The sequence below is a fragment of the Phyllopteryx taeniolatus genome, chromosome 6, assembly GCF_024500385.1.
Source record: "Phyllopteryx taeniolatus isolate TA_2022b chromosome 6, UOR_Ptae_1.2, whole genome shotgun sequence".
NCBI lineage: Eukaryota > Metazoa > Chordata > Actinopteri > Syngnathiformes > Syngnathidae > Phyllopteryx > Phyllopteryx taeniolatus.
This window is the reverse complement of record NC_084507.1, coordinates 2,314,809-2,329,692: the sequence shown is the minus strand read 5'-3', so window position 1 is coordinate 2,329,692 and position 14,884 is coordinate 2,314,809. Positions and strand designations below refer to the sequence as shown.

Here is a 14,884-nt window from a genome sequence, read left to right as displayed (position 1 = left end):
ACCGATTTCTCACGGGGCTATAGCACGCCGTAGCCCCAGTCTAGCGCCGTCCCTGAATGACGAGCACTCTGCAAATGACAATGAGAGAGGCACAAAGGCATGCTATGAACACCACATGTATATATTACAAGCATATACAACAATGCTTTTCTGCGACGGTGCCGTATTGTTAGACCCCTATCCCACTGGTCTGGAGACTAGTTGGCGACCTGATGGCGACCTCAGCCTCCGCTGGTTGCGGAGACGTCTCCGTGACGTCTCCTGGAGACGAGCCGGGTTGCCAGGGACTTGCAATGAAATCGCGGAGACCTTTTGGAGACTCCTCCATACGCTCACTATAGAGAAAAAGCTTAATGTAGCCTAATCTCACAAAGCTGCAACCAGTCGTCACAAAGATTTATGTGGACAACTCTACTAATGGCCACTTGATCCTCTGAAAATATCAGGACAATCACCCCGATATTTGGGATTTTATGGACGTTAAGCATTTTCCTCGATATGCTCACTGATAAAAAAAATATATATTTATTTATTATTATTGCTCAGCCCATACGTTAAAAGTATAAATGTTTCTGTCTGTATTGCGAGCTGTTATTAAGCCTGTGTGTCTGCATTAATGACACATGGAAACCTGTATTGTTGTCTATGGACAATCAATCAATCGTAACGTTCCATCTCCGTTTAAAAAATAAAAATAAAAACACACAATATATCAGTCTCGGGAGTGAGATAGCCCCTTTTGTGTTCAGTACTTCTACGTAATGGATTTTTAAGAATTTTCTCTTTCTTGGACAATCCTATTTTCTTGTATGTGTTTCTTGTCATTTACAAATCCTTAAACAGTGTGGAAACGTGAATGTTACAATGCACACTGGAAATGATGGGTACATTTCATTTTTCTTTTATCCGAGGAGTTTAAAGGCGTTTTAAATATAAATAATCTTTGTTCAGTGTTCATACTAGACATACATTAACATTCCTAACATGTTGTAAACCTTTATACACACACATACACACAGCGGTGCTAAATTGGCCACCCAACATCTGTAAAAATGAATAAAAATTCAAACTTAATCAAAGAATATGACAATACCAGAAATGATAACGCACACAAACTCACCTTTTTTTTGTGCACGCTGGGAAATCAAAATGCTCATTTCCACCATGCACATATTCAGGTGATGTTTCATACCCCTGTTATGATTGGTTTCAGCTGTTATGTGGATACCCAAAGCAGACACAACAACGACATTTATTTTATTCACAAACCGGGGAGCACGCAAGCGTGAAATACAAAACAAGGACAACATTTTTTTTTATTTATATATGTATATACCGTACACAAAAATGAACTATAGGTAGACAGAGCCAACACAGGGAGGAAGGACCCCCTTCAAACTAAATCAGCACTAATAACCTGTACTAGAAAGAACTAAAATGAGCGACCAAAAAAAAAAAAAAACACTGAACACACTTACCTACACAAGGAAGAGAGAAACAAAGTCAGAAAAACACAGCGGTACTTACTAAAAGGTGCGGACAGAAAGCAAGAGCACTGGCAGGAAACGGACAGATTAAATAACTTGTGGATTTTGTGGTGACAAGCAATCTGGAGTAAGAATCCTTCCTTCCACTGAGACCAAGTTTAAAAAAACCCATGGCACTAATTGCCAACAGGTGCAAAAGGGAAGCTCCGCCCACCACCAATTCTAAAGGTGACTGTGAAGGCAGAAAAAAAGTGAACAGGAGGCAGAAAAACGGACATAAGCCCTAGCGAAACACTCTTATGCCTGCATCAGACTACAAGACACCTCTGGTCTTTCACGATTGCACTATGCCGAACTATTGCCATAAAATCTTGCCGTATTTCCATCAGACAGTGGTAACACTACACGACATGTACTCCGATATCATCTTCATCTTACGATCACTTGGCTTTATTTTGTTAAGTCAAACACTGTTGGGGAGGCGCCTTTCACTGCAACCAGATACACCCGTTACCATGGCGACAACAATTTGGGGAAAAAAACAACAAAAAGAGGAACAAAATGTAAAGTTGTAGGGCTATCGTAGGGCCAAATCGTTGGTCGTGGATTATGTCACACTGCAAGACGTTTTGTCATTGGCGACAAAATATGTCGGGCCCGATGCGGGAAATCGGCCACAATAGGTTATCGGACCAATATCGGGGCTAAAATCCCGTAGTCTAATCTAGGCATTAGACCTTTCTGTAAATTTTACAGTTATATACCACATACCATCGAGTAAAATACTAAAAAGGGATTGTACAGCTGACACTGCTGATTATAAAGCTGATACAGATGTAAAATTACTTTACAGTATTTTACTCGATGGTATGTGGTAAATAACTGTAAAATGTACAGAAATGTATTTTACAGTGTGAGGTAATGTAATGTGTATCTCACATTGAGTTTCATAAAACACTACTCATCTTTTTCATTTTAGAGCAGGACTGGGCAAAGTACGCCCTGCGGGCCACATCTGGCAAGTCCAAATTCTGACCAGCCCTTGCAGTGTTCATGAAGTCAGAATAAAATGTAAAATATATTGGTTTTATTTTAAAAGCGGTGGGTTTGTTTTAATGTGTAAAGTTTTGATGATTGCAAGAGACTGGACAAGATTTACATTTTTGTTTTTTACTGTTTGTACTGAATTTGTTGACAGACCATTTCATTGTGATACAGAAAGTGAAAGACGGCACTGCGTAGCACAAAGAAAAACAAAAGTTAAAATGTGAACATAGGACAATTTCCTTGGGGAAAACTATGCCGTGCGGTAGGAATGACATTGCAGTCTTCCTGCACCTCAGGCCATAATTGAGAACTTGGTCTATGGCACTTATCGCATCAGGAATGTACGTTTGTCCTAGGCCTCTTCTGCTTCATCATGTTTTGCCTCACTGTTTTTCTTCTTCTTTCTTCTTCTCCTTTCCCCCCGCCCGTCCTCCTCCTCTCTGGCTGTTGACCCGTCCGAATTCTCGTCCTTCCTTTGTCACACTGTAACATTGTGTGGTGCGCTGGCTTGATATACTTGCCAGTTGCTGGATGAGATGCACTTTTGAGCTATTTCAGAAAACCACTTGATCATTCGTTGATCTAATACTTCACACACGTCCCTTCATTAGAAAAAGCCAAGATTTACCTGGGGAAAAGTCTGAGAGTCTGATGGATGTGGACAGACAAATTGACAACTTATTTTTGTGCATTTTCCATGTAAAGACTTGCAACTGATAATGTAGGCAACAGCAACAATTGTACATTATCATTTGCATGAATGTACACCAGTTGAATTAACAAGTTTTAAGAGAAATTGTATTGAGGTTGCATCAAGACAGCCACTCAGCCAATACTTTTCAATACTAGCTCACTAATGTGAGAGGAGGGATTGTTTGTAGATACTGTTAGTCAAATAATAAAAAGCTTCCCTTTTTTTTTTTTTTTCAATGAACAAAAATAAAGTTTGAAATATATTCTCACTGATATGGAAATGTATTTATGTAAATGTAAAGAACTCCTTGCAAAATGTATAAAAGGGAGTGTTCCTGCCCGTATTGTACAATGACAAGCATTGTTTTTTTGTTTTTTTTTTACAATTCCTTAAAAAGGCCATGATGATGTGTTTTAGTTGTACAGTAGAGCAAAGGTGGGCAGTTGAGAAAATGCATTAGCCACTTACAGGACATGCTGTGGTACTCTTTGTATACCACAGTGACGTGTTGACATTTGAACATAATGGTGCCAATAATGCATTCATCTGTTCTCCGTTTATGGATCAGCAGTCAGGAGTGACAGCAGTGATAACATAATTCAGACGCTACAACAATGCTTCTCCATTCAAGGGGAACATTTGTGTTGTAGCATTTGGATAGGCTTAAACTGCTAAGGAGAATTAGGGTTCAATATTCCTTATGGAAATTCAATATTTTACAATATTTCATTTAACAAGCAATGTTCTGCCTCCAAATAGTATATCTGTCTGGATGACACATTTTCTCATTCCATGAGGTAATTCTCGTTAAAAAAAAAATATTATTTAAAAAATTATTATTTTTTTTTTGGTCATGGTTCAAAAAGTATGCAGGAATACCACAGGTCTTTCCATCAGAGCTCCACTTCTCCACCACCGCCAGACCACTCCCTCCTGTTCCCCTTTACAGTCGGTGATGAATTATTTACACTGTGTATGCCTCTACAAGCTTTCAGGGCGTCGCAGTTGCTGAGCCACAATGCCCAGCGGTGGAGGAAGGAGTTAGTGAGGTTGTGTGTGTGTGTGTGGGGGGGGGGGCATTTCACAAAAGAGCAGGCAAGCGAGGCGAAAATGTAGCTCTCATCAAAGGTCACTGCAACCCAAAGGGTTTCTTGTGATATTTTTATTACTGAGTATGAGAATGCCCACTCGGCTTCACTCAGCTTACTGTGTATGCCCACCATCTTCAGGCTCACCGTAGCTATCTCTTGTGCAATTTGATATGCTTATGAATGTGAATGTATTTCAGAATGAGAAGAGATGTGCTATGGAGAGAACAAAGTATTAACACTGGGAAAATATTGTTGTGATTTGAGGAAGAACACGATTTGAATTGGAGATAAATATTGGAAAGAAAAGAAGGAGAAAATCAGCTTAAAGTGGTGAGAAGATGGGGATTAAAACAAAGGAGAGGAAAGAGGAGAAAGTAGCGACTTCATTACAAGGATGCGTCCTGGTAAAGCAGGAGAATCAGATAGGCTCTGATTGTTTTTTCTTAGATACACTTATCTCACTGATCTCCAAACAGTGCTGTAATTGGATTCCTCTGGGAAGATCAGAAAAAAAAAAAGCTTTATTAACTGCTGTCCTTTTGTCCCCAAACAACAGGGCCAGTAGTACAATGATAACCCAAAAAACAAATTGATCACATTTTTGTCATTATTGTTAGGTTAAATATATATATATATATGGATTATTTTTTAATGCAAACTGCCTGACACAGAAACACCTTTTAAGGTTATCTCTGAGAATGTCAATAAAAACAGATACAGAATTTATTAAATCTAGACTCACTGTTTTAACCAGTTGGAATTAGTGCAAATATTCCGTTGTCGTAGCAGCAGCATTAGATTTGTGGAGTGCTCTATCTTTTTTTTGTTGTTGTTGTTGAATGTGTGATCCTGCTGGTGCACGCACAAAGAGCTCACACAGGCGCACTTCATGCTAATTGTTCTTATTCTCTGCGCCGCCTTTTTTTTTTTTCCCCCCACTTGTCAATTACTCCCGTGCACTTTGCTGTACACTTAAGTCACATGATCCGTGATTACGACAGTACACAGGTCCTTTACTCTGGCTCTCCCACAAAGTGTTATCCTACACAAAAGGAATTTATCTCCACACCTGCTTTGTATGCCCTACAAATGTTCTGCCACTACTGATCTACGTTCTGTTCACGGAAGCCTTGGAGCCCTTTAAGCTCCGGGTATCACAGCATTAACATACCTTATTTGGGGCAGCAATGTTTTGTTTTTTTTCCCCACTGTGATTTTTCATTAAGAACATTTTTAGTTCTACTGGCATTTTCACTCGTTTCTTGTTGTAGACTATTTTTGACCAATGCATATTGCTTTCTGGTATGTCTTCTGAGCAGTTGCTGGATCCAACACGAATGGTCTTAGCATGTTTATGTTTGAAATAGAATGCTGAACTTTGTGTCTTATTTGATAGCAATTTCTTGTGAAAGGGGCAGTTTACACTACTGTTTGCATTTTTTCCTATCTTTGATTCTTTCATATTTGTGAACGTTTTGTGTCTAACCTTTAAACATTTTCTCGAACATTCAAAACTGTTCTACACGGATGCGTAAAGTGTAAGTCAGATGGATGTCACTACAACCCCATCTGCTAAAGATTCTGCAAGACCTGCATTCTTGAAGATTGTCAGATGAAGAATTTTCACTGGTGGAATGTGTTTGTGAAAATTCTGCCTTTTAAAAACACTCAAATCACTGTTTAAATTCTAAATTGGTTTTTGATGTGTTTCACTGTATAGTATCGTATCGTATTACTTACGTACTTCTCCACCATCTGTATTGTGTGACAATACTAGAAATAGTATACACAAATATTGTCCATGTACATTGTACGTGGACAATATTTGAAAATGACAATAATCATCTTTACCAGTATCACATCTTCACGAGAGACAAGATGAGAGGTAAATATTTGGCCCCAAAATCCTCAGTAAATTGGTCATAAAAGCAGCACTTCTACAACATCAAGACCCCCAGTGGAATAGATTCTCACTAATGTCATTTGGCTCTGTACAAAAAAAATAAAAAATTGTGAATGAACACATACATTGAAGATCATCACCAAGATCATTATTATTTATATTTAACAAGCTCAAGAGATACCATGAAAAGAGGACATTTATTTGAATATTAGACTTTACTGCAAAAATGTGTTTACCATCTGAATATAAATAAATAGAAAGTAGCTCCATCCAATCAATCAGCAATACATGTATGTGATATAGAAAACGGCTCAGTGGCAATTAGCTACAAGGATTATTGATTCTAGTCATATTGGACCCTTTAACAGAGTAATGCAATGTTGGCAACTTTGTAATTTTGTACTCTCCTGCCTGCCTCTCTGATCACCTTGGCTGCCGTGGTCCAGTGTTCTGGAAGCTCCTCCCGTCCACCGAGAGCCTGTCTCACCTCTTCCCGAAAAATGTCACGCAATCATCTTATTCACTAACAGTGCAAATTTGGGTCCATCATACAACCCCAATTCCAATGACGTTGGCACGTTGTCTTAAACATAAATAAAAACAGAATACAATGTTCGACCTATATTTAATTGAATGCATTACAAAGACAAGATATTTAATGTTCAAACTGACAAACTTTAGTGTTTTTAGCAAATAATCATTAACTTAGAATTTTATGGCTGCAACACGTTCCAAAAAAGCTGGGACAGGTGGCAAAAAAGAAAGTTGAGGAATGCTCATCAAACACCTGTTTGGAACATCCCACAGGTGAACAGGCTAATTGGGAACAGGTGGGTACCATGATTGGGTATAAAAGGAGCTTCCCTGAATTGCTCAGTCATTCACAAGCAAAGATGGGGCGAGGTTCACAAATGCGTGAGAAAATAGTCCAACAGTTTAAGGACAATGTTCCTCAACGTACAATTGCAAGGAATTTAGGGATTTCATCATCGACGGTGCATATCATCATCAAAAGGTTCAGAGAATATGGAGAAATCACTGCATGCAAGCGGCAAGGCCGAAAACCAACATTGAATGCCCGTGACCTTCGATCCCTCAGGCGGCACTGCATCAAAAATCGACATCAATGTGTAAATGATATCACCACATGGGCTCAGGAACACTGCAGAAAACCAATGTCAGTAAATACAGTATACATACAACAAAATACAAAAAATAAAACTACATTTTAATACAGACAATATTTAATTAATATGTATATATAATATACTGTATTTATATATTTTTTGAAAAATCCATATTTATAAAATTTGATACACAAGTGCATTGAACCTTTATAAGAAAACTAGGGAGCTGATCAAAATGTTTTCACCTTTGCCGATTGATGACTTTTCCTCACTTTATTTATGAAGTGATATTAAACCAACCTGTCACAAGAAAAAATTGCATCCAGTAGTGCTGCAATTAGTCATTGCATATTCTACTGACAATTCCATCCATTCATCCATCCATTTTCCTCCTCTTATCCCGTCGGGTCACGGGGGCACCAGGGAAGCCCAGACTTGCCTCTCCCCAGCCATCTCCTCCAGCTCTTCCGAGGGGATCCCGAGGCGTTCCCAGGCCAGCCGAAGGACGTAGTCTCTCCAGCGTGTCCTGGGTCATCCCTGTGGTGTCCTCCCGGTGGGACATACCTGGAACACCTCACCAGGGAGGCGTCCGGGAGGCATCCTAATCAGATGCCCGAGCCACCTCATCTGGCTCCTCTCAATGTGGAGGAGCAGCTGCTCGACTCTGAGATCTTCCCGAATGACCGAGCTTCTTACCCTCTCTCTAAGGGAGAGCCCGGACACCCTACGGAGGAAACTCATTCGGCCGCTTGAATCCGGGATCTTGTTCTTTCGGTCACGACCCGCAACTCGTGACCATTGGTGAGGGTAGGAATGTAGATCCACCGGTAAATCGAGCGCTTCGCCTTTCGGCTTAGCTCCTTCTTCACCACAACGTACACCACTACAAAGTCCGCATCACTGCAGACACTGCACCGATCTGCCTGTCGATCTCCCGTTCCATTCTTCCCTCACTCGTGAACAAGACCCCAAGATACTTGAACTCCTCCACTTGGGGCAGAATCTTATCCCCGACCCGGAGAGGGCACTCCAACCTTTTCCGACTGAGGACCATGGTCTCAGATTTGGAGGTGCTGATTCTGATCCCAGCCGCTTCACACTCGGCTGCGAACCGCTCCAGTGAGAGTTGGAGATCACGACTTGATGTAGCCAACAGAACTGCAAAAAGCAGAGATGCAATACTGAGGCCACCAAACCGGACCCCCTTTATGCCTTGGCTGCACCTAGAAATTCTGTCCATAAAAGTTATGAACAGAATCGGTGACAAAGGGCAGCCTTGGCGGAGTCCAACCCTCACCGGAAACGAGTCCGACTTACTGCCGTCAATGCGGACCAAACTTTGACACTGGTCGTACAGGGACCGAACAGCCCGTATCAGGGGGTTCGGCACCCCAAACTCTATTGAGCACTAAGCACTCCTGAGGCACTCTTTTTTTGTGTAATGGCAGGGAATTTTTTTCTTTTTATTGATGTATTCATTTATTTTAAACCTGTCCCGTTCAGCTGCATGGCCTATATGCCTTTTGTGATGGAACAGTTTTTCTGTGCAACAGGGGAGTTTGAAATACTCCCTCTGCTTATTTTTTAATTGTTCAGATTTTTATTGAAGATGCAGCTGGACAGAAAAGGGTTTTAGGGGACAGACAGAGGGATAGAGTGGACAAGGGGAATAGGGGTGCAAACCACAGCAGAACAATAGTGAGAGTATATTTGAACACAAGTAGCATGACAACAGTCAAATCATATTCTTTGTGGATGGGGGGGGGGGCACCAAGTGAGGGTTGAGGACATGCAATAACTAACGAAGAAAACAAATGAGAGAGGACAGAAAAATGGAGGACAGGCCAGGATATGGGAAATGAGCAAGGCAGCGCTACTGACGAGTGGTGCAGTGGGATTCTTTTTTAGTGTCTGAACACCTGTAAGTTGACGTGTTAGTATAACCTGTGTTGTTATTAGTGGTCCCAGCACAAGCAATTAAAGCCTATAGCGTCAACTGGTGTACAGAGTTGCTGAGACAGCACATTGAGGAAGGGTGGGCTTCCCCCCCCCTCCACCTACAAGGGGGGGGGGGGGGGGGCAAGCCAGCGAGCCCATCCAGCAGGGGACCCAACCAGGTGGATGCCACCGACCCCCCAGGACCCAGGGAGGTCCCCAGCCGAACTGAAGCGCCCCAACCAGTCCCAAACAGAGGGGCACGGGCACCGGACCACTGCCCCCCAACCACAATAGCCCCCCTCCCATCCCACACCGAGCACGCCCCACCACTGCCATCGCCCCCACCACTCCTGGAGAGCATGGGGGCCGCAGCTCGGAGGGGGGGTATCAGACCGGAAAATCAGCACAGATGTGCCAACACCCAGCCCAGTGCCCGCCCCATCATGCCTAGTGCCAGTCCCCTAGGGGACCCTGAATCTGATGTGAATGTGCATAGTATGTACAATGTGAGTACTAAAAATGTGCCGTGTGTGTGTGAAGTAAGAGGCTAGACTCCTGTGGGTCCGAAAGGGGGGGCAGCCCCTCCCTACCCTAAAGCTAATGACCCCCCCTCCCAAACCGACCATCGCCCAGTGACCAGAACAGGGCCCAGAAGGCAGGCCCGTCCAAGGCAGGAGGCGGTGACACCCTACTATAAGCCCCAAGTAAGCCGTGGACACCACACAGCCTGAGGGAGAGGGGGGGTGACGACCATGGCAGAGCGCCCTGGGGAGAGGGAAGAGGACACAGGTCCGGGATGCAGCAGCACGGCCCCCAATCCCCCACCAGCAGACCATAACGAGACACCCGGAGTGGGGCCAGCGGGCACCTCCCCGGCACCCAGGAACAGAGCAGCTACACAGACACAACCAGACCTAAGAGGAGGAGGGGGAAACAGGTCCAGCATTCCCAGAGGCCCACATCGCAGATCCAGCAGCATAGGGGATTAAGTACATGTAAGTGACCCTATGGCATGCACAGGGGTCTAAAATGAGAAGATATTATCTTAATGCTGTACAGAGTATTAAATCCCCATTCTTATTACCCTTGTTCCACTTAAAAAAATATTGTAATTTTGTTTCATAGGAACATCCATTTTTGTATCCATGCTTAATGTTAGTGTTGTCTCATCCATTCCTTTTTAAACTGTTTTACAGAATTTCCAGAAGTGAAATGATGCTGTAAATGCAATCTGATGTTGTTTTTCCACTGTCAGACAACACAGTATATGGTAGATGAATTACAACGGGACAGGCAACTGTCAAAAGACATTGTTGCTTCTTTGAATACCAAATAGGAGGATTCCTCATAACTCTTAAGCAATTACTGTCATGGGAGGTGTGTGAAATTGTGAAAAATTAAAAAAAATACTGAAGCTGACTGCAGATTAATTCTTCCTTTGAAATTGCATTTAAAAATCCCCTGAAAATACGAATCCTTAATTGCCAGCGTAAACTCTTTACATGGGAGGTAAGGAAGATATAAACCATGCCGAGCAAAACAGTTTTGCTGGAACAATTTCTTTTGGAAATCTTCCATCTGTTTTTTTCCATCGTCTGCTTTGGGGCAGAGAAGCAAATAAGTGAAGTGGATGATGTCGCCTGCGTGGCTTTTTTTCTTCTTCTTCTGAAGAGTTCTTGATGTTTTTTTCTTTGCCCCAAAAAGCTATGTTGATTTCTTTCATGGTATTGATCTTCTTGAGCTGGACCCACTCTCTCTTATTCTCTCTCTCTATATATATATATATATTCTCTCTGTATGCCTCACTATCTCAGCCAATAGGAGCACAACCATGTTTTTTTTTTGCTTTTTTCTTCTTGTGACTCTCACATCTCTGCTTCTGTTAGCATCACAGTTCACTGGCTGTCTACTTAGATTTTGCACACTTGTCTTCCACTACGCCTAGCATGTTAATCTTGTGTAGCCTCAGAATAATTCAATCCCAACTCATAAAATCAATTTCGTTGGATGATCTCAGCCAAACATAACAGTATTGTAAAATACATATATAGTTGCGATGCAGATCTCTATGTAGAAATAATCTTTCCCAATTCTGCAATGCAATAATCATTTTGGCATCACTTGACATTCTAATATGTTTTGTAATTCCAAAGATAAAAACTACATAAATAATATATTTTGATTGTTTTTTGTATTTGTATTATTGGATATAGTTTATAGACTTTGGAACCGGAGGATCATTGCTGGAGTCCCGCTGTAGACAAACAGTAAAATAGCAATTAGTTATTTTTGGGATGCTAATCTGTTTCCTGACTACTGTCGAGGTGCCCTTGAGTAAGGCACTGACCCCAACACCCCTCCAACTCAAGAGGTGCAGGACTGTTTGTGCACCTCTTCAAGTCTGACATCTCTCCTTGCATACCTGCATAGATGTGATCTGATCTGGTTCGCTGTGTGGTGTTCAACACTAAAATATATAGCTGCGTGCGAGTTAAATTTCCCCTTGAGGGAGTCTAATGAGTATAATCAATAAAAAAATTAATAAATTGGAAAATATTGTTTAGCAGCAAAATACAACTGCAGTCATAAACTGGAATGGCACACATTAAAATGCAGAGGACTCCACCAGGGCCGAACACCTGTGTTCTGTCGGGGGCAATGCCAGCCGTCTCCAGTCAGAGTTTTACTACTAATATATTATACATTGCATGTAACAATTGCCTTGCTTTGAGTGGCAACTAGTCCAGGGTTTACCCAGTCAGCTAAGATTGGCTCCAGTTCACCGGTGACCCGAATGAATCTAGAAAATTGATGGATGGGTGGTTAGTAACCAAATGTAATGAAATTGTTCTTTCTTGAGTCGAATAATTTTCCATGAATTTGACTTTGACTCAAACATATTTGTATTTAAGAAAATCCTTGAGTTGGCCAAAGAAATTGATGAATGCCACATTTTGGGGAGTCTGTCACTCTAGTATTCTAATTATCCCAATGCATAGAAGATTTGAGGCAAACAGTGGTCTTGCCAGAGAGTGACTGATCATTTTTGACTGCATATGAGCGTTTGAAAATGGGAGCAACTCCATTCCAATCACTGTCTTCCTTTTGACTCACCACCGTGATAACAGCAGTGGCCAAGGTTATTTGGCTAATGCCACAATGCACATTTGTTTGTCCGTGAGGATCCAAAGACGAAACTGCATTTTTAATGGACTCTAAGAGTCTTTTGAATTGCTGTAAAAGACAGCCAACAGTCTCTCTTTCCTCTTCCCTTCTCTGCTTTAGGAAATGTTGACAAAGAGCTCTCAGTGTATTTGCCATGTAAACTAATCAGATGCAACACAGCAGCAAACAAGATGGTTCCCCTTAAAAGCGCTAATAAATTGAAATAAATTTTAATCTCCAAATGGGACAAAATGTGATTTGTTGTACATATAATGCTTGGAAAGCTATTATTTACCTTGTAATGTGTTCATATGGCATGGCTCTACTGTTGACAATCAAAATGAGTAAAAGACAAGAAAATGTAATGAAGACCAACATGGTGCCCATGGTCACCCCCAAGGATCACGAGTAGCTGATTTGAAAATTAAACACTTGCAGAGATAGAAATAGTGTTGCGTTTTGATATTTATCCATTTCCTACCTTGTTATAGTAAATCATTTCTGATAATTATTGTGAGAAATCATCAACATGATCAGTGTCTTTACATAGATGAATATCATTATTTATTCATTATAATAAACAACCCCAATTCCAATGAAGTTGGGATGTTGTGTTAAACATAGATAAAAACAGAATTCAATGATTTGCAAATCATGTTCAACCTATTTTTAATTGAATACACTACAAAGTGTAGTTGCAGCCATAAAATTCTAAGTTAATGATTATTTGCTAAAAACAAGTTTATCAGTTTGAACATTAAATATCTTGTCTTTTTAGTGTATTCAATTAAATATAGGTTGAATATGATTTGCAAATCGTATTCTGTTTTTATTTATGTTTAACACAACGTCCCAACTTCATTGGAATTGGGGTTGTACAGACTCCAATTCCAATGAAGTTGGGACATTTTGTAAAATGTAAATAAAATAGGGATTTGTAAACCCTTGCCTTCACACAAGAAAACATGAAACAAAACAAAACACAACCAAAAGATAGAACATGACAATTCTTGCTTGATGTACAACTTTAGTTACTCAAAAGTCTCAGTAGTCATATTTTTCGCGTTATATTGCGACACACATTTTCAGTGGGAGACAGGTCTGGACTACTGGCAGGCCAGTCGAGTACTAGCACTCTTTTACTACAAAGCCACACGTGCAGAATGTGGCTTAGTATTGTCTTGCTGAAATCAACAGGGACATCCCTGAAAAAGATATTGCTTGGATGGCAGCATATGTTGGTCCAAAACCTGTATATACTGTACCTTTCAGCATTAATGGTGCCTTCACAGCCCCCCCATAATGTCACATATGCTGGCTTTTGAACTTTGTCGCTGAAAACAACCTGGATAATCTTTTCCTCTTTGAAAATGTTTTTTTATTATGGACTCATCAGACCGCAGCACACTTTTCCACTTTGCGTCAGTCCATCTCAGATGAGCTCAGGCCCAGGGAAGCCAGCGACATATGTCTGCTCCTACCTGTCTCTGTGCTGCAGCCCCGCTGCAGGAGAAGGGAGAGGGTGGGGGACGGGAAGGGTATTACTGAGTGTATTTAGCGTCCTCTCCCGACGAGCTAATTCGAGTTTTTTATTTGACAGGGAAGTTGTGTCAAAGCTGGAATGTAAATGTAAAAGAGATAAATTTAGGCCCCAGAAAATAGGGCAATTTTTCTGCAGAAAGAAAAAGGGCAAGGGGTTCAAACGCCCCCTTTGATGTCTGTGTGTGCACGTGCCTGATACACATCCCCAAAATCGACCCCAAAAATCAGGAAAACCCTTCTACCTATGTATAACACGCACCATGGATTTGCTGCTATCCATGCGCAAAACATGAAGTATTTTTAATAGCATATTGAAATAAAAAGATTCAATCAATCAAAATATGATACATTTTATTTTGTTTGTAGTAATTATCGTTAACAGCTCACTGTTTCGCTTTCTAAACACAAGTAAGTTGGTTCATTTGCAATTGTTTCATTGTGACTGATAGCAATAATAATACACATGAAAATGCATCTTGCCTAATATCAATGGATGAGTCTGTCCATCAGTTTTTATCATTCTGAACACACTGCAATTAATCAAATGTTGAAAGTTTAACATTTTTACAGTCATCCCACTTTATTGATAAATCAAGGCGCTATTGTCACTCAGAGGGGGCACGGTGGTTTTTGGATGCAGACCGCATCGCCTTTTTGCCGTCTTTCTTCTCTTGCATCCAACAATAAGCTCATTAGACTGCATGCAAACTGACATTTCAACCTGACTTCTCCCTCTCGCTCTTGTTTCACATCATTAAGTGGCAGCGTCAGGCTCAAAGGTAAGCAGGCTCACTCTTTGAGGGTGATGCTCCGCCTGGCAGGAGAGTATTTTGATGAGCTCGTCACTCCCTCACCCCAAACCTGCCTCATTAGTAGTTCATTCCAAACAC

The 14,884-nt window shown here is 41.2% G+C and overlaps 1 long non-coding RNA gene across 1 annotated transcript; it reads right to left on the bottom strand.

The window, feature by feature from the left end:
• Positions 1-214: 214 nt before the first annotated feature.
• LOC133479591 (uncharacterized) lies at positions 215-1,606 on the bottom strand. Its single transcript, XR_009789015.1, has 3 exons — positions 1,528-1,606; positions 1,121-1,213; positions 215-335 (listed from the first exon to the last, which is right to left on the bottom strand). It is a non-coding gene; the product is annotated as an uncharacterized LOC133479591 (long non-coding RNA).
• Positions 1,607-14,884: the final 13,278 nt, after the last annotated feature.